The sequence below is a fragment of the Phascolarctos cinereus genome, unplaced genomic scaffold (genome assembly GCF_003287225.1).
Source record: "Phascolarctos cinereus isolate Bilbo 61053 unplaced genomic scaffold, phaCin_HiC Scaffold_4;HRSCAF=312, whole genome shotgun sequence".
Lineage (NCBI taxonomy): Eukaryota > Metazoa > Chordata > Mammalia > Diprotodontia > Phascolarctidae > Phascolarctos > Phascolarctos cinereus.
The window spans coordinates 227,108,915-227,135,182 of NW_027555847.1; positions in this window are offsets into that span (position 1 = coordinate 227,108,915).

Consider the following 26,268-nt stretch of genomic DNA (forward strand, 5'->3'; position numbering starts at 1 on the left):
GCTAAAAAAAAAAAAAGAATGGGAGAAAGGTTATAGTTATAAATGAAAGGCACGTAGAAACATAAGATGGAAACTAAAACAAATTTAAAAGAAAGGCAAGCAGAAGGCCAAACCATGCGTTTCAAGGACCCTTCCAGTTTTAGGATGTTTATTTTGATAAGTCACAATACTAATGTCAGATAATCCAGGTGGTAGAAGAGGCAGTGTGGTATAATGGTTAGAGAGCTGGCCTTGGAGTCAGAAGACTTGAATTCAAATCCAGTGTCTAACACATACTGGCTATGTGATACTCGGTAAACTTATTGTGACCCTGCCCCCAAGCAACTCTCTTAGACTATAACTCATGAAGCAATTGTCAATCTGCATTTAAGAGGGAATTTTCCCATCACACAGTTTTCCTACATCAATAAAATCACTGGTCTATTCCTATAGGGTGCTAGGTGGTGCCATGATGCATAGGGCGCTGGGCCCCAGAATCAGGAAGTCTCATCTTCATGAGTTCAAATCCGGCCTCAGACACTTACTAGCTATGTGACCCTGGGCAAGTCACTTCACCCTGTTTGCCTCAATTCCTCATTTGTAAAATGAGCTGGAGAAGGAAACGGCAAACGACTCCAGTATCTTTGCCAAGAAAATCCCAAATGGGTCATGAAGTGTCAGATACGACTGAAAAAATTGACTGAACAACATTGAACCACTTCCTATCCCTTTAAGAGGCACGTTTTCCAGGGGTCAGACGGCACATGCTGGGGCTGACCCTGGCTGTGGGAATCCCCTATATTTCTTCTTCACATTCTTTCCCTCTATTCCATGCTTTCCAAACAGTCCCCACCCCAGCCAAGGTGTTGGCCTGTCTTTGCATCTCACTCCCTTTTTCCTGCAACCTGTCAAAGTTATTTGTGTCTCCCTTTAACTGTTCTTCCCATCAAAGGAAGTTTTCCAATAGGTTCTGAACTAATTAAGTGGAATTAGTCACCTACTTAATCTCTAGAAGTTGGGTTCCACGTTCTGAGGATGTCCCTCAGGGTACTGCCCTTGGTTTCAGATGTGTTAACAGGGGCAAGGAGAAGTGGGAACAAATATTTCCTTGCCAGGGAAGGGACTTCTCAGTACTTTTAGCTGTCTCCTCTCTGGGCTTCTGAGAGACTGGAGAACTCAGCTGATTCACCAGAGCCAGTCCTATGTATATCCTCAGGCTATGGCCTGACATGTTCAGTCATGAAGGGGCCAGTTATGTGTTTCTCTGTGGAAGGTTGGGTGAGGGCCAGTGGTTTTTATCTCTGGGAGTGAAATAGCTACAGGGCCAGCTCTTGGCAAAGTTGACGATTTGATAAAGTTGGTCTTGTCTTCTTTCCCCCCTTTTCCTTCTTCCTTTTCTTCCTTCCTTCCTTCCCCCTTCCCTAAAGGGCCTTGCCCTCAGGCACTGTCACTGTTAGATAAAACCAGATAAGAGATCATAGCTGTAGAACTGGAAGGGACCTCAGAGGTTAACTAGTCTCATTCTGTTATTTTATAGATGAGGAAACTGAGGGAATCCTCACCAAGATGGTGGCTGGGAGGCATCAAGGCAAAGTATGAAAAATATTGACCTGCAGATCAGGACACATGGGTTCTAGTTCTGATTCTGCCAATACCTTGAAGTATAACTGGGAAAGTCACCTGACCTCTGTGGGACTCAATTTCTGCTTCTGGAAGGTTGGAAGTTGGCCAACACTATTCCCACTCCAAGCCCCCCACCCCCTAGAGGCATCATACAGCACGAGACAGAGCACTGGGTCCGGGTTCAAACCCCAGATTTGCCACTCACTTCCTTGGGCAAGTCCTCTAAACCTCACTGAGTCTCAGTATCCTCACAGTCAGGCAGCACAGTGGATTCTGGGCCTGGAGTCAGGAAGACCTGAGTTCTGATGAAGTCTTGGGTTACACACTTGGTGAGTTTCTGCAGAATGATTGGAGCCCAGGTCTTCTGGGGTTCAAATCTGACTTCAGACACTTACTAGCTATGTAAACCTAGGCAAGTGACTTGACTGCTACCTGCCTCAGTTTTCTCAACTGTAAAATGGGGATGATAATACTTCCTGGGGCTGTTGTAAAGATACAATGAGACAATATTTGTAATGTGCTTAGGAAAGTGCCTGACACATACTAGGTGCTTGATAAATACTTATTTCTTTTCTTCCTTCTTTCCTTTCTTCATGCCTCCTTTCCTTCCTTATTTCTTTCCTTCTTCCCTTCTTTCCTTCATACCTTCTTTCCTTCCTTCTTTCTTTCATTCTTCCCTTCTTTTCTCCCTTCCTTCCTTCCTTTCTTCTTCCTTCCTTCCTTCCTTCCTTCCTTCCTTCCTTCCTTCCTTCCTTCCTTCCTTCCTTCCTTCCTTCCTTCTTTCTTTCCTTCCTTCCTTCCTTCTTTCCTTCCTTCCTGTCTGCCTTCTTTCCCTCCCTCCTTTCTTATCTGGAAAATGAAGAATCTGGACTAGATGCCCACCAAGCCTTGTCCCAGCTTTAAAGCTATGATCTGAAGTCCTGGTTCTGACACTTATTAACTGCTGTGTGACCTGAGCCAAATCCAACTTCTCTGGCCCTTAGTTTCTTCATCTGGAAAATGAAGGATCTGGATGAGATGACCTCCAAAGCTGCTTCCAGCTCTGAAGCTATGGTCCAAAGCACTGGTTCTGACACCTATTAGCTGCTGTGTGACCACAGGAAAGGTGTTTAATTTCTCTGATTCTCCATGTGCTCATTTATTTAAAAATAATAATAATATTTGCAGCACCTACCTCATAGGGCAATTTGTATGCTTCAAAGCAATATAGAAATGGGTGTTATTATTCTATGATATTTTATGATCCCTCCACCGAACTGCCTCAATGTGGCATGAAGGTGACCCTGCCTTCTCAAAGACTATCAGCAGAAGATGAGCTCTAGCTGGTCTTACAAAGCTGGAAAAACTTTGACTACAGGTCTGTCCTGTCAAAAATAGCCTAGTTAAGTTCAGAGAGTCCCATCTCCAAAAACCTGGCCATCTGGATGGAAGTATTTAGTCACAGTGACTCAGGAAGACTAGCTACTAACACAGGCCTGGGTTATCTCACATGCAAACTTCAGGCCTGGGCTATCTCATATGTAAAATTAGAGGTTTGACCAAATGACCTCTAAGGTTCCTTCCAGCTTTAGATCTGTTATCCTATGTGAGCTGTGATCAGCATTTTGGGGCATGGGCATAACAAAGAAGATAATCTGACCACAGGTACACTCGTACCAGGAGGGAGAATAGCAGCGGAGTCTGTCTCTTCTCCACATCTCCCAACCAGGATCATAGGAGCCAGAGATTTAAAGCTGAAAGGGACCTTTGACTCTAGCCTTCTTATCTGACAAATGGGAAAACTGATGGACAGAGACTTTAAGTGATTTGCCTGGGATCATACAGCTAACATGTATATGAGGGAAAATTTGAACCTAGATCTTCCTGTCTCCAAGAACAGTGGCCTCTCCAAGTGGTGCAATAGATAGAGTGCTAGACTGGGAGTCAAGAAGAGCTGGGTGCAAATCTGGCCTCAGGTGTTTCCTTGCTGTGTGATCTTGGGCAAGTTATTTAACCTCTCTCAGACTCAGTGTCTTCAACTGCAAAATGGGATCATAACAGCATCTACCTGCCAGGGTTTTTGGGAGGATCAATGAGATCCTATTTGTAAAGCACTGAACACAGCACCTGACATATAGTGAGCACTTAATAAATGCTTAGAAGAAGCTAGGTGGCGCAATGGATAGAGTGCTGGACTGGGAGTCAGGAAGACCTGAGCTCAAATTTTGCTTCAGATACTTCCTAGCTGTGTGACCCTGGGCAAGTCACTTTATCCTGTAACATTCATTTGTAAAATGAGGTGGAGAAGGAAATGGCAAACCATTCCAGTATCTTTGCCAAGAAAACCCCAAACAGGGGTCATTGGACGTGACTGAAACAATTAAATAACAACAAATGCTTAATTTTCCGTACTAACCACAATATATAGGGGATGGGAGATGTGGGCCCCAGGAGAGGACCTGTGAAAACAGTTCCTTGGGAGTGGTGGCCCAGGCCAAGCAGTAGTGGGATGTGATGGAGGATCTTGACACGAGATACTAGCACGGCAGTCTTTCAGGAAAGAAGTACAATACTTCACGCCCTCTCCAACACCGCCCACCCTGAGCCACATGCAGCAGAGCAGGGCACCAATACGAATGAAATCACTGGTTCTTAAGGACCTGGGAAATATACTAGTAGAATGACTGTGTCCCAACAATAAATAGCCTTTATGGTGGAAAAAATACTGGACAAGGATTGGGAATACCTGACTCCTGCCTCTTTTATACTTCCTAGCTGTGTGACCATGGAAAAGTCACTTAATGACCCTGAGGCTCAGTTTTTTCATCTGCGAAATGGGGAAAATTTCCATTCGTGTTGTACAGTGTCAAGTGCACTTGTATTAATTACAACAGGAAAACAGAGAGGGAGGGAGAGAAAACCCAAACTAAAGCCTAAAGATACTCATCTGAGATGCTCACCTGGAAGAAGAAAAAGAATGAATGAATGAGTAATCATTTAAGTGCTTACAGTGTGTCAAGAACACCTAAGCCTGGAGAAACAGATAGAAAAAGTGAGACAGTCTCTGCTATTATTCAGAAAAGGTGCTATAGACTCGAGTGCAGGTGGTAATAGTCTGTTAGTCTCCTCTCAACACCCCTGACACTCCCAATTCCCCTTTCTAGGAGAGGCCAATCAGTGCAGGGTTAGGGAGAAGGTGAAGCCCTTGTCTCTTTTCTGTGAAGTCACAGCAATAGCCTTCAGATTTCTAAAAGGCTATCACAAATGGAAGAGAGAGTAGACTTATTTCACTTGACCCCATAAAGTAAAACAAGAAATGACTAGCTGAAATTACAAAGAAGCAGGTTTTGGCTCAAGTCAAGGAAAACTGTCTTAACAATCAGAAATGTCTGGCAATGGAAGAGTCTGCTTCGTTAGGTAGTGAAGTGTTCAAAAAAAGGAAGTGAAATATTCCTACTCAAGAAATAGGAAGAGTTCAAGAAAAAAGTAGATGACTGCCTATCAGAAACGCTATTGGTTGGGATTTGTTCACCAGGTGGGAAATTAGACTAATTGATTTCTAAGTTTGCATCCAATGCTAAGAATCTGTGATTCTCAGGTTGTATAACCAGGAGAAGAAATCTTGTTCTATTAGAATCAGTGCAACCCAGGCTGATTTAAGGAGATGTAGCTGACTCCTTGGGAGAAAGACTAGAGCTGGCTAACCCTGTCCCTCAAGGACTAAAACAGGAAGGAACCAAGTTCATGATCAGCATGAAGCTCCATTTAGTGCTGACCCTCTGTGTGTTAGGCTCTCTGACAAGCTCTGGGGGAGACAAAGAAAAATAAGACATGGTTCCTGTCAGGAATGTAATAGATATGAAGGGCTTCTAGAGATCATCTAATCCAACTTCCTCATTTTACAAAGAAAGAAGCAAGACCCCGTAAGTGAAACGACTTCCCCAAGTAATATGTGTCAGACTTAGGACTTGAACTCAGGTCCTCTGACTCTTTTCCACTACATCATAAATGATGGAGTTTGCATTTTAGTAAGGAGAGGCAATACACGGATACAAATAACCATAATTAAAAATACATGATAAGTGCACAGGAGAGGCAAAAATAACAACCCACATTTGTAAGACATTTCCAACTCTATAGCTTTTAACTTTTCAGGCAACAACCTTGAGGGGTTGGGAGTTAAGATGCTATACCCACTTTATAGAGGAGGAAACTGAGTATCAGACAAGTGAAATGACTTACTCAACGTCACAACTATGGTAAGGATCAGAAGAGATCATTCCAATACAGGTTTTCCTATCTCCAAGCTCAGGGTTCTTTCACATTGACTTTCTGAGTGTTTTGTGAGACAGAGATAGCATGGTATGGTAGCTAGAACACTGGTTTTGGAGTCACAGGACCTGGGATCAAAACCCAGCTCTGTCATTTACTACCAGTGTGACCTCAAGCAAGTCATTCACTTTCTTTGCTGCCTTCAACTGCAAAATGCAGGCGTAGGAGTAAATAGCCTTTGAGGTCTCTTCCAGCTCTGAATCTAGGATCCTAGGAAGGAAAGGTCATCTCTGGCTGGCACAGAGGCTCAAGGAAGAGATTGTGTTTGAGTCCAACCTTGAGTGATGAGGCTAAGATTTCAAGTGGTCCAAGAAAGAGGGATGCAGGCAAACAGAATGGCATCCTAGGCATAAAGGAGCAATGTTAGCAAAGGTCTGGGGGCTGGAAAATAAGGAACGTATTTGTTGAATATAGGCTGGAACCCAGGGAACAGTACTGAACAGTAGGGAGGTGTAATCTGCACTGTCCATTAGAAAACCTCAGTGGTAAAGTAAGGTGGATTGGAAAGGAAGAGGTGGGGAAGATAAGAGTCATCAGGACAAGTTAGGAGGTTATTTCAATAGTCCAAACAATAGCAGGACTGGAAGTGACCTTAGACATTTTCTAATTCTATATCTCCATTTTGCAGATGAGGAAACTAAGGCTGAGAGGTTAAATGACAATAGCTAACACTTGTGTGGTCCTTCACATTTACAAAGCATGTTGTCTTTTCTTACCCAAGTAGCAAATAGAAAGATGGCAGCAAATCTGGGATCAGACCCAAGACCTTCTGACTGCCCAGAGCTCTTTCTATGACACAGGGTTGCAGAATGACACATAAAAATGCCCACTTTTTACCTTTTCAGAGCTTTTCTACATGCTGTACTTAAGAAGAGAGACAGTATGGCAGAGTAGCTTGAGAAAGAGCCAGGAAAATCTGGGTTCAAATCCTCCTTCTGACACGCGTTAGCTATATAATCCTGGGTAAATCACATAACCTCTCAGCACACAGGGAACTCTCCAAGACTATAAGATACAGAAAAGGTGCTGACATGATGAAAGCATAGGCTCTGAACCTATCTCTATCCCTAGCCCACACTTAAGGAACATCTGTCTGGGTCTAGAGACAGTGAGAGTAAATTTGCTGACCTTGGGAAGGCAGGGGTCATCCTGCTATGAAAGGATTCTTTAAAGCGACCAGAAAGAGGTTGACCCTCTATCTTCAAAGGTGAATCAAGGATAGGCAGACTGACAGAGATGCACATGGGTGGGGGGTGGGGGAGTTCTCACCAGGTTCTAAGTGTTTCCTTCTGCTCCCATCACTTGTCGACTCTGAATGACGGGGTCGTGATACCGGCCAAGGAATGTTTCTGAATGTATTTTTATCTTAAGAACATCCCTTCCCCAGAAGAGGAGGCAGTGGGGGCAGGATGTCCCTGGCCTTGTTCCACTTCTGGGCTGGATGTTGGGGAGAACATAGAGCAGCCATAATCTCAGAACAAGCCCCTGAATCAGGACTGGTCATGAGCACTGTCCTCACTTTCCCAGTCCCATCCGTGATATCGACTTCTTTACTAAGCCTGATGAAATTAACAGGGAGCTTTTGTTCTCCCTCAGGAGAAGCTGGGGAGTCCACGGACAGCTAGAGGGTGACCCAGTTCTCAAGGGGCTCATTTAAAAGCAACCCCATCTTGATAGAGTGGACTAAACATCAGAAGTCTTGGGCTCTAGTCCCAACTTGACCAGTAATTCACCATTAGTAGCTTCAGTGTGATATAATGGAAAGAGAATTGGATTTAGAGTCAGAGGTCCTGGGTTAGAATCCCAAAACTGTTACTAAGCTGTGTGACCTTGGGGAAATCTCTTAACTTCTCTAATCTTTAGTTTCCTCCTCTGTAAAACGGGGGAATTGGATAAGATACTGCTAAGGTCTCTTCAAGCTCACTGAGACTCTGTTTCCTCATTTGGCAAATGGGAATGATCACTCAACAAACATTATTAGACATTTAATGTCAGACACCATACTTACCTATGTACATAAAAGACAAAAATGAAACAGTCCCTCCCCTCAAGGAATTTACATTTTAATGGGGAGAGAAAATCTATGTATAAGCATACAGATTTATATACATATGCAGGGAAGATAACATTTATATATAATATATATGTGTGTGTGTGTGTGTGTGTGTGTGTACACAATGTATCTGTACTAGCAGCTAGGTGGCACAGTGGATAGAGTGCCGTGCCTAGAGTCAGGAAGACTCACTTCCTGAGTTCAAATCTGGCCTCAGACACTTACTAGCCATGTGATCCCGGGCAAGTCACTTAATCCTGTCTGCCTCAGTTTCCTCATCTGTCAAATGAGCTGGAGAAGGAAATGGCAAACCACTCCAGTATCTTTCCCAAGAAAACCCCAAATGGGGTCACAAAGAGTTGGACGTGACTGAAAATGACTGAACAATAACAAGATATACAGAATGTATCTAAAAACTGTATACAATTTATAAATATACAATTTTACAAAAATTGTACAATCTTCAAATCAAATTACAATTACAGCATATGTAAATTTATATACTGCAAACATACAAACAGACAATTTGCATCCAAACTATACAGAAGGTTGCCCTGTCTCTCTGAAAGAGGTGCTTGGGGGGCTCAGAAAAGATCATGAGTGTGGTGTTACTGTTCATGTCTTAGTGCAATGGAAAGAATGCTGAACTGAGTCACAGGGTCCGAGTTCAAATCCCAGTTCTTCTGCTCACCGACTACATGAGCTGGGTAAATTATTTAACCTGCCCGGTCCTCAGTTTCCTAATCTATAAAACGAGGGGGTTGGACTTCGGCACTTCTTAAACTGTGGGTCGTGACCCCATGTGGGGTCACGAAAAATTTGGCAACAGTAAAAGGTTTCTGAACACACAATGACCGAAAATTAATTAAAAATCAAACACCTAATGAAACTAAGGTGTTTCTGGCAGCACTTGCCTATGGTGCATCCTGCAACTTCACTGCAGCCTGGGTTCTGAACACAAAGCGTGCACACTTTGCACTTCACATGCCCTCTGCCCGATGCAAGGAACACTGCTTAAAGGGGAAAAGGGTGGCAGTGGAAAAAGTTTAAGAAGCCCTGGACTAGATGACCTGAGTCTCTGTCTAGCTCTTGATCTAAGATCCCATGATTTTCATAATAATTCACATTTCTATAATGCTTTAAGGCATGCAAAGTACCTTTCCTCACAACAGTTCTGTAGACAGGCAGTACAGGGACCATCATCCCCATATTACAGATGAAGAAACTGAGCCTCAGAATAGTTGAGCGACTTGTACAGCCACATAACTAGGAAGTACCACGGTTGGGGTCTGAACTCAGCTCTCCTACCTCCATTCTTTCCACTTTGCCAAGCTGTCTCTCAAAGCAGCATATCTCTATGTGAGCTTTCGAGCAGATGGTTCTTGATCTGGCCTCCCTGGTCCTCAAATCTGTGCCCCACCTGCTCTCTGTTGCCTGAGATTCTTTTACCAAGAGACAGAGGCTTGAATCACGCATTGAGGGCTGAGGCTTCAGCTGCAGGACCTCCTTAGGAGAGAGTACCATAACCAACAAGCTGAACCAAGGGGGTCTGCGACAGAGAGCCACCGGCAAAAGGAAGTCAGCAAGTGGGCACTGATTAGGTCCTTGAAGGAAGTAGCAGAAGGAGTGGCAAAATATGCAGAAAGTGGGGCGTGAAGGCGAATTTCTTCTTTTGTGATTCTGTTGCCTGTGGGTACTGATAGTTTTACTGTATAACATGTGATTATGTCTCAGCTCTCGACATTTATTAACCATGTCTTCCATGACAAGTCCCTTCCTGAGTCTGAGACTATTTTTGACCCTGCAAAATTTGAGGATGGGCTAAAGATGAGTTCTAAGTTCCGAGGACCTGGGTTCAAATTTTTTGATTCTGCCACTTATTTGTTGTATGATTTTGAGCATGTCACTTCATCATTATGGGACTCAGTTTCCACATCTGTAAAATGACAGGCTTGTTAAAATGCTGTCCTTAGAGGTAGCTAACTCAGTAATAACAATATACCCCAAAGAGATGAAAGAAAGGGGAAAAGGACCCACACAAAATATTTATAGCAGCTCTTTTTGTGGTGGCAAAGAATTAGAAACTTAGGGGGTATCTATCCATTCGGGAATGGCTGAACAAGTTATGTTTTATAAATGTGATGGAATACTGTGTGTTGTGCCATAAAAAATGGTGAAGAGAAAGGTTTCAGAGAAGCCTAGGAAGACTCATATGAACTGATGCGAATTGAACAGAACAAGTTATATAATAAGGACATCATAGTAAAGACGAAGAATTTGTAGGAACACTGACCAACACAATTACTAACCGCAACTTCAGGGGAGTCATTATCAACATGCTGCCCACCTCCTGACAGAGAGGTGATGGACGCAGAGTACAGATGGAGGCATGTGTGCGCGCACACACACACACATACATATATGTGTATATGTACATATATGTGTATGTGATTAATATATACATACATATAATTATGATATATTATATTATAATATAATATATAGTTACATGTTTTCTATATAATTATTATTATATATTGTGACAGCTAGGCTGGGCCTGGAGTCAGGAAGACTCCTCTTCCTGAGTTCAAATATGGCTTCAGACACTTACTAGCGTGTGACCCTGGACAAGTCACTTGACCTGTTTGCTTCAGTTTCCTCATCTGTAAAATGAGCCAGAGAAGGAGATAGCAAACCACTCCAGTATCTCTGCCAAGAAAACCTCAGATGGGGTCATGAAGAGTTGGACACAAATGAAAAACAACTGAAAAATTAAATTATCATCTATTATGTATATAATATTATTATTGTGTGTTACTATTTATGTATATGGCCAATGTGGGACATTGTTTTGTTTGACTGTATATATTTGAGGCAGAAGTTTTGTTTTTCTTTTTTTTCATTGGGGGAGTAGGGTAGAGGAAAGGATGTAGGAGAGAAAGAAGGTGGATTTTTGTTGACCAAAAAAATAAAAGTTAGGGGCAGCTAGGTGGTGCAGAGGACAGAGCACGGGCCCTGAAGTCAGGAGTACCTGAGCTCAAATCCGGCCTCAGACCAAACACTTGACACTTACTAGCTGTGTGACCCTGCACAAGTCACTTAACCCTTCTTTTACCCTCAAGTTCCTCATCTGTAAAATGGGGATTATAACAGCACCTACCCCACAGCGTTGTTGTGAAGAATAAATGAGATAATATTTGCAAAGGGCTTTGCAAACCTTAAAGTACTATATTTTTTGTTTAATTTCTTCTAACTCTTGGGGTTTGTTTTGGCAAAGATACTAGAGTGGTTTGCCATTTCCTTCTCCAGCTCATTTTACAGATGAGGAAACTGAGGCGAATGGGGTGAGGTGACTTGCCCAGGGTCACACTGCTCAGGTCTGAGGCTGGATTTGAACTCAGACTTGCCTGACTCCAGGCCCAGTGCTCTATCCACTGCACCATCTAGCTGCCCAAAGTACAATATAGATGCTACCTACTATTATCATCATCATCATCATCATCATCATTCCCATTTCCTTGGTGAGAATTCTTAAACATAAGCCAAGCAAACATCTGCCAATGGTTTATTAGGTCCCCCTACCGCCAAACCCCTAAGTCTGGGGGGTGTGAATAAGGTGCCTTTGATATAAGGTCCTCAGCTCAGTATGGCTTGTGGTACCCACCAAGCCAGCCCTGCCCTGCCCCTTGTTGTCCAAGCTCCAGCAAATTGCGTCAGCCCACCCGGCATTTCAATGTGGCCTTTAAAAATATATATATATTGTTGAGCCCCGAGAAAATGATTTCTTTATTTTGCTTTGTCACCTACAGACCAGTTACGGAGTCCTTTAGGCCTCTGACCACTGCTTTCCCCGAGCCTCAGTGAACCAAGCAGGCGTGACTGAAGTCAGAGACTTCTTTGATTAGAGTCCTCTGGGCTAAGCACTGTCGAGTTCCAGACACACATTAGAAACTAATGGTTTGCACTGTCACCCTTTGCCCAGAGTCACTTGCCTCCCTCCCCATCCTCCTCTTCCTGGCCCCCATGTATTTCTCCCAGAGTCGAACAGAAATCTAATACTAGAAGAAGAAAGCCAGGCTATCCATTTAAATGTCAGGTGGGCTGCCTTTCACATCTGTTCTGGACCCCAAGTCCAAAGGCCAGTGAGACTCCCCTTAAATCAATGGACAGAACTATATGGATTGCCTACTATATAGATAGTGCATTAAGGGTGACAAGCAGGAAGAGCACTGGACTGATGAATTTGGTGTGAAAAGACCTGATCCCAAGTCTGCTACTTAATACCTTAATGACCAAGGGTAAGTCACCTCTCTGGGCCTCAGTTTTCTCATCTCATCCATAAAGTGGAAGGGGCAGAATTGGACTAGATGAACCCTCAGGCACTTCTAACTCTCAAACTAAGACCTATGAGCTGGGTCCCAGCTTAGCCTCACAGCTCTGAGCTGGAAGGGGCCTCAGAGGCCCCATCATTTTACAGATGATGAAGCTGAGTCACAAAGTGGTTGTGACTTGCCCAAGGTCACAAAAATGGCAGAACTAGTTTTTGAACCCAGGCCCCCTGCCTCGAAAGCCAGTGTTCTTGCCACTGTACCAAGTTATATAACTTGTGGCAAATCACTCTGCCTCTCCTTGCCTCAGTTTTCCCTTCTATCAATTGAAGAGAGTTGAACTTAGGTGTCTTCTAAGGGACCTTTGCTGTTCTTATTGTTGTTGTTCTAAATCTGTGATCCTATGGCCCAGGTCCCAGCTCCAATGTTTAACAAACTAGGTAAACCTTGACCTGGGGCAGACTAGGTGGTGCAGAAGATAGACAGCCAGGCCTGGAGTCAGAGAGACTAATCTTCCTGAGTTCAAATCTGGCCTCAGACACTTACTAGCTGTGTGATCCTGGATAAGTCACTTAATCCTGTTTGCCTCAGTTTCCACACTTGTAAAATGAGCTGGAGAAGGAAATGGCAAACTATTCCAGTATCTTTGCCAAGAAAACCCCAAATGGGGTCACAGAGAGTTAGACGTGACTGAACAATAACAGGGCACTACATTTTAGGAAGATCTTTGACAAATTGGAGACCCTGCAAAGGAGGGCAATCAGAATGGTAAAGGTCCTCAAGACCCTGCCCTAGGAAGGGGAAAGGAGTCAAAGATGTTTGGCCCGGAGAAAGAGAAGACGTGGAGGGAGACACAATACCTGCTTTCAAACATCTGAAGGGAATAAGAAGTGGACCAGAATGAAGAGGTTTAGATTAGATCGTTCCCATTTCACAGATGAGGACCATAAGACACAGTGATCAAGTAACTAACTCAAGGTCACCTAACAAGTCAGGGGCAGAGCTGGGACAAGAATTTGGGTTCAAAAGCTCCTTTCCCTATTCCACATTTGTTTGGCTTGGGATATAAGGATATAAAGACTCCTTTTTATTCCTAGGTAGCTGGTGGCACAGTGGATATAGAGTTAGGTCTGGAGTCAGAAAGACTTGAGTTCAAATCTGACCTCAGATACTTACTAGCTGTGTGACTCTGGGTAAGTCACATGACCTTGTTTGCCTCAGTTTCCTCATCTGTAAAGTAAGCTGAAGAAGAAAATATAATTGGAACCTAGGCTAGAATGGCCTCTAAATACTAAAGAGAAGAGTTTGCATTTTATGCTATAAACATTAGGGAGTTATTGGAGCTCCTTGAGTAGGGCAATGACAGGGTCAGATCTGGGTTCTAGGAAAATCAACTTGCAACTATATGGAGAAGGATGGATTTGTGAGGGGAGAGATTCGAAGCCCCGTGTGACCCAAGTTGCTGGCTTCTCTGGGTCTCCATCTTTCATATGTAAATTGAGGATAATAACTCTTTGCCTTGCCTCTCTCACATGGGTATTGAGAGGATCAAATAAGATTGTACGTGTGAAACCACTCTGAAAAGTGTACATTGTTACATATTCGTATCATGGGATTTTAAAATAATTATTATATTCTTATAGCAATACTGGGGTGGGAAGATTGGAAGAATGGGGGGGGGGAAAGGGTATCAGAAAGGAAATTGGCTTTGGTTTATACAGCCTGGCGATAATCCCTAGAGATTCTTCTCCCATCCCCACCCCCAAGCTGTGGAAGCTCAGAGAAGAGAATTTCTCCCAGCCCTCCTCCACCTGGGAAAAGCACACAGAGTCTAGGCTGTGCACAGGCCTCAGGACAAACGAATGGTCTGCTTTTCTTGCTGGCCTCTGGTTCATAATTCTTGGTGCTCAGAAACCCAGCTCATCATCTTCTCTCTCCCTCCTCATTTCCCACAAAGTTGCTCCCCTTCCTGTCTTTCCTATTTCTGTCAATGGCACCACCCTGTAAGGACCCAGCCTGTAATCCTTGTAGTAATCCTTGACCCCTCCCTATCCTTGACACTTAGATTCAATCTGTCATCGAGTCCCAACCCTTCCTTAATAATGTCTTTCAGTCACTTCCTTTCCAGCCCTCACTGACACCACAAAGGTTTGCTGAATTAAACCAATGATTGTAGCAGCCTTCAAACTGGTCTGCTGGCTTCCAGCCTCTGCATCTCCAATCTATCCCGCACATAGGAACCTTTCCCAATTCAACACTACTGTACATATTCTTCTGTACAATCTTCATTGATTCTATTGCCTACAAACTGCTTTGCTGGGAATCTAAGGTCTTCCTTAATTTACTCTATCCTCATCTTGCCCTCCATGCATGCTCTGCTCAAGATTGCTTTGGAACCCATCCCCAGAAAATCTCCTTCACAGACTTCTGTCCATACCTCTGTCCAATGTTATGCTGGAGTCAGGTCATACCAGCTTACGAGATCCAATCGTTAAATTTTCAGTGTAAGTATTTACACCTCAAACATTGGCAAACCCTATAAATTGGGCTTGATGTATTGTTTTATTGGTTGTCTAAATTTAAGAAAGTGATGGAGAAAATGTTAATAATACTAATTAATCTTAACAGTGTTGAGCTTATATCCCCTCCCCCCACCCTGGGGCTGCTTATTAAATATTTGCCAGTACAGCCCTGCCTCTGTCCCTGTTCCTCTCCCATAGCTATCCCTTGTTTTATCTTCTCCCACATTTCTATACATAGAAATGTCTAGGTCCTGCCTTTTCCTAAAGGCCCAGCTCAATCACTCCCAGTAACAATAACAATTCTTTCTTACATCGCTATAATGTTTTAAAATGTATAAACCACTTCCACATTATATACCATCTCTTTTCATCTTCATAACAATCCTGAAATGGTAGGGGCAGGTATTATTATGCCCATTATACAGATGAGGAAACTGAGACCCTGAAAAGTTAAGTGATTTACTCAAAGTCACACAGTGGCAGGGCCAAGACCTTGGAATCTCAGTCCACTGACCCACACTCTCTTCCACTGAACTCCTAAATCACTTATAATCTATAATTAGCTTAGCACATAATTATTTACTGTGCAATTTTTTGATTGCTTCATAGGATCACAGATAGAGATTTGGAAGAGACTTCAGAGACTATCTCATACAAAGCCTTCATTTTATTTTTTTTTGTTTTTTTGGTTGGGGTTAAGTGACTTGCCCAGAGTCACACAGCTAGTAAGTGTCAAGTGTTTGGTCTGAGGCTGGATTTGAACTCAGGTCCTCCTGACTTCAGGGCCGGTACTCTATCCACTGCGCCACCTAGCTGCCCCAAAGCCTTCATTTTATAGATGAAGCAATAGCCTGGGGAGATAAATCGTCTTGCTTAAGGTCAATTGGCTGGTAAGCATCAGAAATAGGATGTACATGTCTGACCTACCCAGTTAGACTTTACACAAACCTGGGACCCTGGTCCTATCTGTCTCTACCACAGCCCTAGCATGGAGCTAGTCACACAGTAGACATACAACTATTTGTTATTTGTTTATTGTAACTGAATTGAATGTTGTGTTCTGGTCTCCCAGCCAAGTACCTGACTGACCACCCACCCCATTTCATCTTGTCAACTAAACTCTTTTTTTTTAAAATTACCCAAAGTTTTTTTTATTAATATATTTTTAGTTTTCAACAATCACTTCCATATGCTTTTGAGTTTTACATTTTTCTCCCCCTCCCTCCCCTTCTCCTTCCCCAAGATGGTGTGCAGTCTGATATAGGCTCTACATATAACTCCTATTAAACATATTTTCACATTAGTGATGTTGTAAGGAAGGATTAGCACCAATAGGAGTAACCACCAGAAAGAGGAAACAAAACACAAGAGAAGAAAAAAAAATAGCAAGTAGTATGCTTCAATCTGCATTCAAACTCCATAGTTCTTTCTTTGGATGTGGATAGCATTTTCCATCATGAGACCTTTGGAGATGTCTCAGATCCTTGCATTGCTGAGAAGAGCTAAGTTTATCAATATTAGTCATCACACAATGTGGCTGTTACCATGTGCAACGTTCTCCTGGTTCTGCTCACTTCACTCAGGATCAGTCCATACAAGTCTTTCCAGTCAACCAAACTCTTTACCAAGCATTTAGAACTGGTCCTTGCTGTTAACACAGGCAAGAAGGAAGGGCAAGTGAGCTGAAGGAGCAGGAAGGCAACAGTTGCTATCACTAACCCCAGCAAAGAGCTCAGCCTCTACATCACCATGAGGTTGCCTATAGACAGCACAGGAGAGCAAGGACTGCCCAAGCCTTTAGGCTGGTGTTCTAAAACTGGAATTAGGATTAGGCTGGAGGGAAGGCAAACCAGGAGAGACTCTTTTTTGTGGCAAAGGAGTACGGCTATCTAGGGGGCTTTCCCTGAGTGCCTGTGTTTATGCCACCCTGTATTATCTGTTCCACCTCAGGACACCCAGTGTTGAGCTCATGGTGCCCAAGGTCTTGGCACAGTGTATGCCAAAGGTCTGGAGTAATGCTGGTTTTGTTGCTTATGAAGTCCTTCTCTTGATAATATTTGTAAAGCACTTAGCACAGTGCCTGGCACATAGTGTGTGCTTAAAAATGCTTATTTCTTTATTCCTTACTTTGCTCCTTTCCTCCCTCTTTTCCTTCCTTCCTTTTTTCCTTCTTCCCTCCCTCCCTCCCTCCTTCCTTCCCTTCTTCCTTTTTGTCCTTTCCTCCTTCCCTTCTTCCTTCCTTCCTTTCTTCTTCTCTCCTTCCCGCCTTCCTTCCTCCCTTCTTTCCTTTCCCCTTCCCTCCCTCCCTCCTTCCTTTTCTTCCTTCCTTCCTTCCTTCCTTCCTTCCTTCCTTCCTTCCTTCCTTCCTTCCTTCCTTCCTTCCTTCCTTCCTACCTTTTCTCCTGGATGAGTTCATGTCAGAAGCTTTAAGGCTCTGACACTTAGTGAAATCTTATTGGGGAAGTGAGGGAACATAAATCATCTTCCTTAAATCAAAGGTTCTGGGAAGCCATTCTCTCTCTACATATATATATTAAGGAAACTGTTCAATTAGGTACGGTAATCAAAAAACATCCATCCCCAGATGTAATTGCTCAGAACTCCCCTTTCCTTTCATTAGTCCTATTGATCTTCTGGCCTACTCAAAGATCCAGGAACTAATATCAGCTTCCAGGGTCCCAGAAGAGACTAGTATGAAAGGGCTGAGTGGTTGTTGGGAATCTTTATCTGGAGCTGTTTGGCCTTAAAGCTTGAGATGTGAGCTTTAAACAAAGTTAAGTCAGATGCTGCCCCATACGTAGGGAGGAAATGGATGGAATTTGTGACTCTAAGCCCTGGCTCAGGCTCAGACTGTCAATAATTTCTGAAAAAAAGTTTAGCTAAATTCTTAGATCACCGATCTATGATGGGTCCCTTGGGGAAGAGAGAGGAGAGCTTTGGGCTTGCTTTACCCTATAAAGTGATGGTAGGAGTACATGTAAGGGAGGCTTGGTGGTGCAGTGGATAAAGTGCTGGGCCAGGAGTCAAGGAGATTCATCTTCCTGAGTTCAGATCTGGCCTCAGACACTTACCAGCTGTGTGACCGTACGCAGGTCACTGAATCCTGTTTATGTCAGTTCCCCCTCTGTAAAACGAGCTGGTGGAGGAAATGGCAAACCACTCCAGTATCTCTGCCGAAAACAACCCTAAATAAATAGACATGACTAAAAAAATGACTGAACAACAACAACATTACATGGCCATGGCCTCCTCATGGATGTCCCTCTTCAGAGCCTGAATCCTAATTTGGGGGAAGCTAACTCAAGAGGACAACACCCTATTCTCAGCTGCTCCCCTGCCCCAGTCATCCCAGATCCTATGCCTTCATGAGACTTCCTTGTCAAGGAGAGTAACCTGGATTTTGCATCACAGAGACAACAATACAAAGACACACCTCTGTCACTTAGTATCTTTGTAACCTTGGGCAAGTCACTTTAGCTCCATGAGCCTCAGTTTCCTCATCTGTAAAATGAGGGAGCCAGACCAGATGATCTCTTAAGGTCCTTTCCAATTCCTTATGATCCTGTGAACTGACATTGTTTGTAATATACCTGCCTTAGGGTTTGCAAAGCACTTCATGAACATTAGCTCATTTGGTTTTCACAGCCCTGGAAGGTTAAGTATCATAGTTATTATTATCATCCCCTTTTTGGCTAAGACAAAAATTGAATCTGAGGGAGGTTAAATAGCTTGCCTAGGATTATGTAGCCAAGAAAACATCTGAGGTGACATTTGAACCCAAGTCTTCCTAACTCCAATTTAGTACACCAAGCCCTCTGCCCTCCACCATGTAATAATCCAGCAGGTCCCAGTGGTCTGTGGACACCTGGGTGCCCTGAGACCCTTTCCAGGGATCTACCAGGTCAAAGCTATTTTCAATAATTCTATAGTGTTATCTGCCTATTAAAATGTTCCTACCTTCTCCAACTACAAAAAATGTAGGAGGTAGGATTTTCTTTATGTACTTAAACCAAATAACAACAGATTGAATTCAAAATCAGATATTGGGATCCTCCTATCTTCTATTAAGTCAGACATTAAAGAGATTTTGGGGGAAAAAAAAATGTCATTCTCACTAATTTTTTTAAATACAGGGTTTCCCCCCATATAATAGGTCTATTATTATTTTAAATTAATTAATACTTAAAGAATTTATCAGTTTTGATTTCTAATATAGTAAATATTGATATATATCCACATAAATAAAAGCTTTTTGGGGTCCTCAATAATTTTGGGGGCCCTGAGCCCAAAAAGTTTGAAAATTGCTCCACCAACCAAGCCAGCAGGCTTCTCAGAGTGCCTGCTAGCTACTTCATATATATCTTTTATCTACTCAGTTGATTAAATGATGTCTCCTTCCAGTAGAATATAAACCCCCAGTTTGAGTGTGCACCTGGCACACTAATGCATTGTTAGTCGAGTTGCAACTTAGTACAACCATTCTGGAAAACAATTTGGAATTCAGCAAATAAAGGGTATGGCCAAAATGTCCACACCCTTTAACCCAGAAATTCCACTTCTAGCCATTTACCACAAGATCACTGACAAAAAGAAAGGCTTCACACATCCCAAGATTTTTATAGCAGCACTCTTTGTGGGAGCAAAAGAAAGTAGACACTCATCGATTGGAAAATGACTAAACAAGCTGTGGCATATGAATAAGATGGCATATTACTGTGATAGAAGAAATGACAAATACAATGAATATAGAGAAGCATGGAATGATTCACGTAAACTGATCCAGAGTGAAGTAAGCAGAGCCAAGAAAACAATATACACAAAGACTCTAACAATATAAGTGGAAATAACCACAAGGCAGTCAAAAAGGAATGTTGCAAAATGACTAAGAACGAGCTTTACCCCAATGACAAGAAATGAGAAGAAACCTCCCTCTACTCCTTGGCAGAGGTTGGAGGGGGGTGGTATCTACAGATGTGGAACACTGTATAATTATCAGATTTTTTAAAAAATGTATTGATCTGTTTTTATTCTTTCTTCTTCCTCTTTTCTTTAAAAAATTCTTTGTTACAAGGGATGGCTCTCTAGAAGCAGAGAAAGAAGGGGTACGGGGGAGATTCAGACAATGTAAAAACTAAATATATCAATAGAAATATATTTTTAAAATAATGTAAGTTCCTTGAGGGTAGGGACTGTATTTTTGCCCTTCTTTGTCTTTCCAGTGCTTACCCAGGGCTTCGTCCATAGCAAGTGCTTAACAGATGCTTGTGGACTTGATTTGACTTGAGGAATATCCCTAGAAAATACTGGGCTTGTGCCACTGGGATTCAGGGGAGCAGTGCTGGGGGACATCATCACAGGAGAGCCTGGAAGCGGAGAAGACGTCAAGAGGGTGAGGAAGGAGAGTCCCAGAAACAGCCTCTCCCTTGCTCATCTCACCAATGGAGTGTCCCAGCCTCCCAAATGAATGAAATCACCTTCCGCCCTTTTTGGGTAGTGGACTTGAGATTTCATTGATATAGGAAACTTCCAATGAGAAAATTCCATCCGCCCATGCAAATCAGCATCTGCTGTGTTACTAGGCTGATTTTCCTACCCCATTTTGATCTCTCTTCCACACAATTCTTTTTTTTTTTTTTTTGCTTTTAGGCAATTGGGGTTAAGTGACTTGCCCAGGGTCACACAGATCTTCCACACAATTCTTAAAGTGACTTTCCTAAAGCACAGGCCTGACCATGTCACTCCTCTACTCGGTAAATTACAAGGCCTCCCAATTGCCTCTATAATATATAACATATGGAATATGATAAACTTACCTGTTTGGCTTTTCAGGTCCTTTGCAACAAACAGACCTCCCCAACCTTGTTATAGCAAGGCAGCTAGACGGCACAGTTGATAGAGGACTGCACCTGGAGTTGGCAAGATCTCAGTTCGAATGTTCCCTAAGACACTTATTTACCTGTGTAAGACCCTATCCAACTCACTTAGCCACTACCTGCGAAATCTGCAAAATTCAGATAATAGCACCTACCTCTTACGTTTGTTGTGAAGATAAAACAAACTTTTAAAGTGTCTTGCAAAACTCAAGGAACTGTATAAATGCTTGCTGTGGTTATTATTATTATTGTAATTATTATAACATTTTTCTTCTTCCTGCATTCTGTGCTCTGCCAATCTGGCCTTCCTGCTATTCCTCACGCGTAACAGCACTCCAACTCCCCATGCCATGCCATAGCTGTGCCCCATGCCCGCAGAACTCTCAGCTCTGCCTCTCAGAACATTTTCCCCCTTGAAAACATCTCAAAAAGTTACTTTCTACAGTTGTTCATGATTCCCCAGCTGCTAGTGTCATCGTTCCCCCAATTACTTTGTATGTACATTTTTTTTTTATGGTGAGGCAATCGAGGTTAAGTGACTCACCCAAGGTCACACAGCAAGTGAATATCATGTGTCTGAGGCTCAATTTGAACTCAGTCCTCCTGACTCCAGGGCCGGTGCTCTATCTACTGCACCACCTAGCTGCCCCTATACTTTCAATATACTAATAGTTGCCCAAATCTTCTCCCTGGATAGAATGTAGGCTCTTTGAGGGCAGGTTCGTTTTTGTCTGCATATACCCAATGCCCAATACTGTGCCTGGAACATAGCAGACACTTAATAATGTGTGGTGATTGATTGGCAGTCAGGTGCCCGGAGCAGGTGTCAAACTCCCAGCCCAGCAAGTGAGGAAACTCCAGATTAAAAATAATAGGGAAATGTTTAACAAAATAAATATAAATACAATATGACATAGATAATGTTAATTTGTGGTTTTCTAAGTCAATATGCTGCTTGCAGAGATCTGTTTCTAATTGAATTTGACACTACTGGAGAGCAGCCAGAAGTTAAGTGACTTACTTGGACATAATCGCAAACAGTCAGTATATGCTAGAGGCAGAATTTGAACCCAGGTTTTCTTGACTCTGAGACTGGCTCTATTAGAGTTGTTCTGGAGTCAGCTCATACTAGCTGGAGACAGTTGATTGTTAAATTTTTAGTGTGGGCATTTACATCTCAGAAATCAGCAAAAATAGGGGCACCGGTCCTGAAGTCAGGAGGACCTGAGTTTAAATCTGGCCTCAGGCCAAACACTTGACACTTACTAGCTGTGTGACCTGAGGCAAGTCACTTAACCCCAATTGCCTTAAAAAAAATCAGCAAAAGTTAACAAATCCCTTGAGTCATTGTTTTGTTAATTACTTAGACTTAAGAAAGTGACGGCTAAGATGTCAATAATGCAGATTAAGCTTAAAAGTGTGTACTGCTTTTCAGAGAGTTGGTTGTTAAATGCTTATCAGTACAGCTCTGGCTCTATTATGTCTGCCACAGCTGCCTTAACCAACTTAAGGAACCATATTTCAGGGCCCAACTGGGTAAGCCTTGGAGGTAGGAAAATGCTTTGTAATTGGCATTAAGTAGATTACCAGTTCTCCACTTGAAAACAACAGAACACGTTGTACCCTTAGACTATACTGTATAGAATTTCATCTTTCTGTGATGATCCAGAAGGTGCTTTAGATGTGATGGGCCCTCAGGTCATCATTCATTCATTTTTTTTTTTAATTTTTAGCATTGTGCTTTGCAGCAGACAGGTGCTGGGGGCAATAAAAAATTTAGATAAGAAACAATCACTTTCTGTCACGGAGTTAGGGGAAAGGGACTTGGCTTGTGATTTCATTGGTATAGAGAAAGCCTAGATGGGGAAACTCACTTTACCAATGCAGGCTGAGCACTTTCTCTGAAATGCATAGTCTAAGAGTGCTGCTCAAGGTCACACAGCCAGTACGCATCCTGGCTGGATTTGAGCTTGGATCTCCCTGGCTTCATGGTCAGCTTACTATCCACTATACCACCCTGCCTCACTAGTTATGGGGGCAATCAGATACAAACTGAGGTTGAGGACACACAAAATTACATGAGAGGTACCTTAGAAAGGAGCGAAACCAAGTGCCATGTTTTTATCCATTGGGGGAGTGATCAAGGAAGTCTTCCTGGAGGAAGCAGTATGTTAAAGGATTAGGTAGGGACTGAATAGGTAAAGATAAGGGTGAGGGAGGGCATTGGAGATGTAGGGAACAACATGAGTGAAGACACAGAGGTGGAAGGGTATCAGACACATTTGTGGGGCAAGTGGAAAGATGGGAAGAGAAACAGGAGAGCGTGTTGTCTGACAGAGAGGGCAGAGAGAAGGCAGAATAGGGGGAATGCTCAATAGAGTCAAAGCCACAGAGAGATCAGGCAGGACGAGAATTGGAAGGACAACCAAAGGCCATTCTTTCTGAGAGCTCTCTCTGACCACTGAGCCTCCGTATCCTTGGGAAACACCTTCTCTCCCCTTCCCACCCCTCCCCTTTCCATCCCCAGTTATAGTACAGCACCTCATCTTTTTTTTTTTCCATGACGGGACTCAGCCTAAAGGTGAGGGGCAGGCCTTGGGAACGTCTGGACGCTAACCCTTTCCCACTCTCCAACCCAAGCTGCACCCATCCCCCTTCACCTCCATCACTGCCAGGGTGGCACTGAATGACATAGTCAGGGAAAATATATAGTCAATTTTTTTTTCCATTTCGTACATATGACTTTATTTGGGTGTAGAGAATTCTCATGGGGATGAACACGGGAATACAAAAGCAACTCCAGGGCTAATCCCAAAGGAGGGAGGTGATGAGGGTGAAGGGGCTGCCAGAGAGTGGAGGAAGGGAAGGCTGGAGGGGGCGGGTAGGGCCCACACACTACCTGTCTTTTACCCAGTTGAAAGAGGGTATAGGGTCAGGAGGAAGCTGGAATGGGTCCTCTCAAGTGTTCCAAAGGGCTTCCTGCTATCAGGAAGGCCCTGGGCCTTCCAAGTTCCTTGTTCTGTAAACGCTCCCCCAAACTCCTGCCCTACCACTCCTTCCTGTTGCCAAGGGGGCATCAGGCCTGTTTCCTCCAGGGAGTCCTCCCAGACAAATCAGAGGATCTCCTTCCTCCATCGAGCCTGTACATAATAAGGTTTTACACACACACACACACACACACACACACACACACACACACACACACACCCCTATTGTTTACGGATTGTCGGAACTGGAAATGACCTTAGAACACAGAATGTTAGTATTATTGGGAAGGAAAGAAACTTAGAACATAAAACAGAATGTCAATGTTGAAAAGGACTTTAGATGAGAACATAAAACATCGGAGGTGAAAGGGACCTTAGAACATGGAATGTCCAGGGCTGGGAGGGGCCTTAGAAACAGAATATCAGAGCTGGAGGGGACCCTAGAACAAAACCAAAACTGTCATTTTACAGAAAAGGTGCTGGCAGAAGGAAGGTGGAATTGCCTTCAGAATGTCTCCTGAGAGCTGGGGGAAGGGAAAATGCTCTGGCTTTCTGGGGGGTGAGGGAAGGGGGAATGACTCAGAGGTGGAGGACTTAGAGCCCCAAGAACATTCTAGACTCCTGATTCATCCCTGAATGATTTCAGTGAGGCCCTTTGGGCATATCCATAACTTCACTCCCCAGGACTAGGATTCAGGATCTGTCTTAAAGGGAAAGCCACCTTTGTCCCAGTGGCCCAATCACAGCCAGGGTGCTGGCCAGAACAAGGACAGAAAGCAGCAGGCAGGGGTCTCGAGCCCTCCTTGGCTCTGGCTTCTCAGTCAAATGTTGCTCCTTCTCCCATTAGCATCACACTTTTCTCCCTATTGAAGTCAGCAGGGGGGCTGGCCGTCATTTCCCTGGGATGGAATGCTGTCATCTGAGAAAGTCCCCACAATAAGATAAATGTCAGCATTTCAATTAGAGCCCCTACAGGTCTGTCTGCCTGAAAACAGACTGGATACTGCCTGGAGAGGATAGGGAGACCCTGTCCTGAGCCATCTGGGCCTTACCACCTTAGGGGCTAGGTGGTGGGGTGAACAAGAGGGATGGGGCTCACGAGGGTCCAGCCCACTGGGTAAGCCTATCAATTTGTCTGTCTTCCACCTGCAGGGTTCCCTGGGCTTTGCCTGAAGTTTTCTCATCTATGCTCCCTCTTTCTGTAACTTGGCCTGGTCTGTGATTCCCCTGGCCTCGTTCAGGACTCAGGTCAGATCCCATACCTTCTCCAGGAAGCCTTTCCTGGTTTCCCCTGCTCCATTCCTGAACTTTTTGTGCTGTCTCTCTGAGATTACCTCCAAGTTATTTATATATATATATATATATATATATATATATATATATATATATATATATATATACACACACACATATATATGTATATACACACAATATATACAGAACATGTACATTGTGTATATATATGTATATATATACATACACATACGTGTGCATATACCCCTTTGGCAGTCTGGTAAAGTCAAGGGACTCCTCAAAATAATGTTTTTAAATTATTAAAATAAAATACAAAGATTTCAAAGGAAACCAATATTTCAATATTGAAATAGTTGTGGCTTTTTTTTTAAAGTTCATAGACACAAGGGTAAAAACCCCTGGGCTAAGTAATCTTTAGGATCTTTTCCAGCTCTAACTTTTTATGAATCTGTAATTCCTTGACGATGATGATATATAAATATATGTGTATTTGTGTATCTATCTATCTATCTATCTATCTATCTATCTATCTATCTATCATCTATCTATCTATCATCTATCTATCTATCTATCTATCTATCTATCTATCTATCTATCATCTATCTATCATCTATCTATCTATCATCTATCTATCTATATCTATCTATCTATCTATCTATCTATCTATCTATTTCTTAGAGGGCAGGTAAGTGGCACAGTGTATACAATACCAGGCTTAGAGTCAGGAGGACTTCATGAGTTCAAATCCTGCCTCAGATGCTTACCAGCTGTGTGACTCTTGGCAAGCCACTTGACCCTGTTTGCCTCAGTTTCTTCATCTGTAAAATGAGCTGGAGAAGGAAGCGGCAAACCAGTCCAGTATCTTTGCCAAGAAAACCCTAAATGGGGTCACAAAGAGTCGGACACAACTCAAACAACTGAACAACACCTCTATGTCTTGTTTGTACTTAGCTGTTTGCATGTTGTCTCCCAAATTAGACTGTGAGCTTCTTGAGGGCAGAGGCTGTTTTTGCTTTTCTTTGTATCCCCAGCACTTAGAGACGTACAGTAGGCACTTAATAAATGCTTACTGACTGATTCTAACGACAGAGGACCTGAGCTGGGTATTTTGATGCCCTTCTCCTCCTCTGACTTCTCCATCAAAATTTCCCTTCTTCCTTCACACTTCTCCCCCTAAGTACCTCTTACAGTAGTGTTGCCTGCAAGGAATCACAGATTCATAAAAAGTGAGAGCTGGAAAAGATCCTAAAGATTATTTAGTCCAGGGATTTTTACCCTCGGTTCTGTGAACTTGTTTTTATTTCTAAACTTTTTCAATGTTGTTGGTTTTCTTTTAAT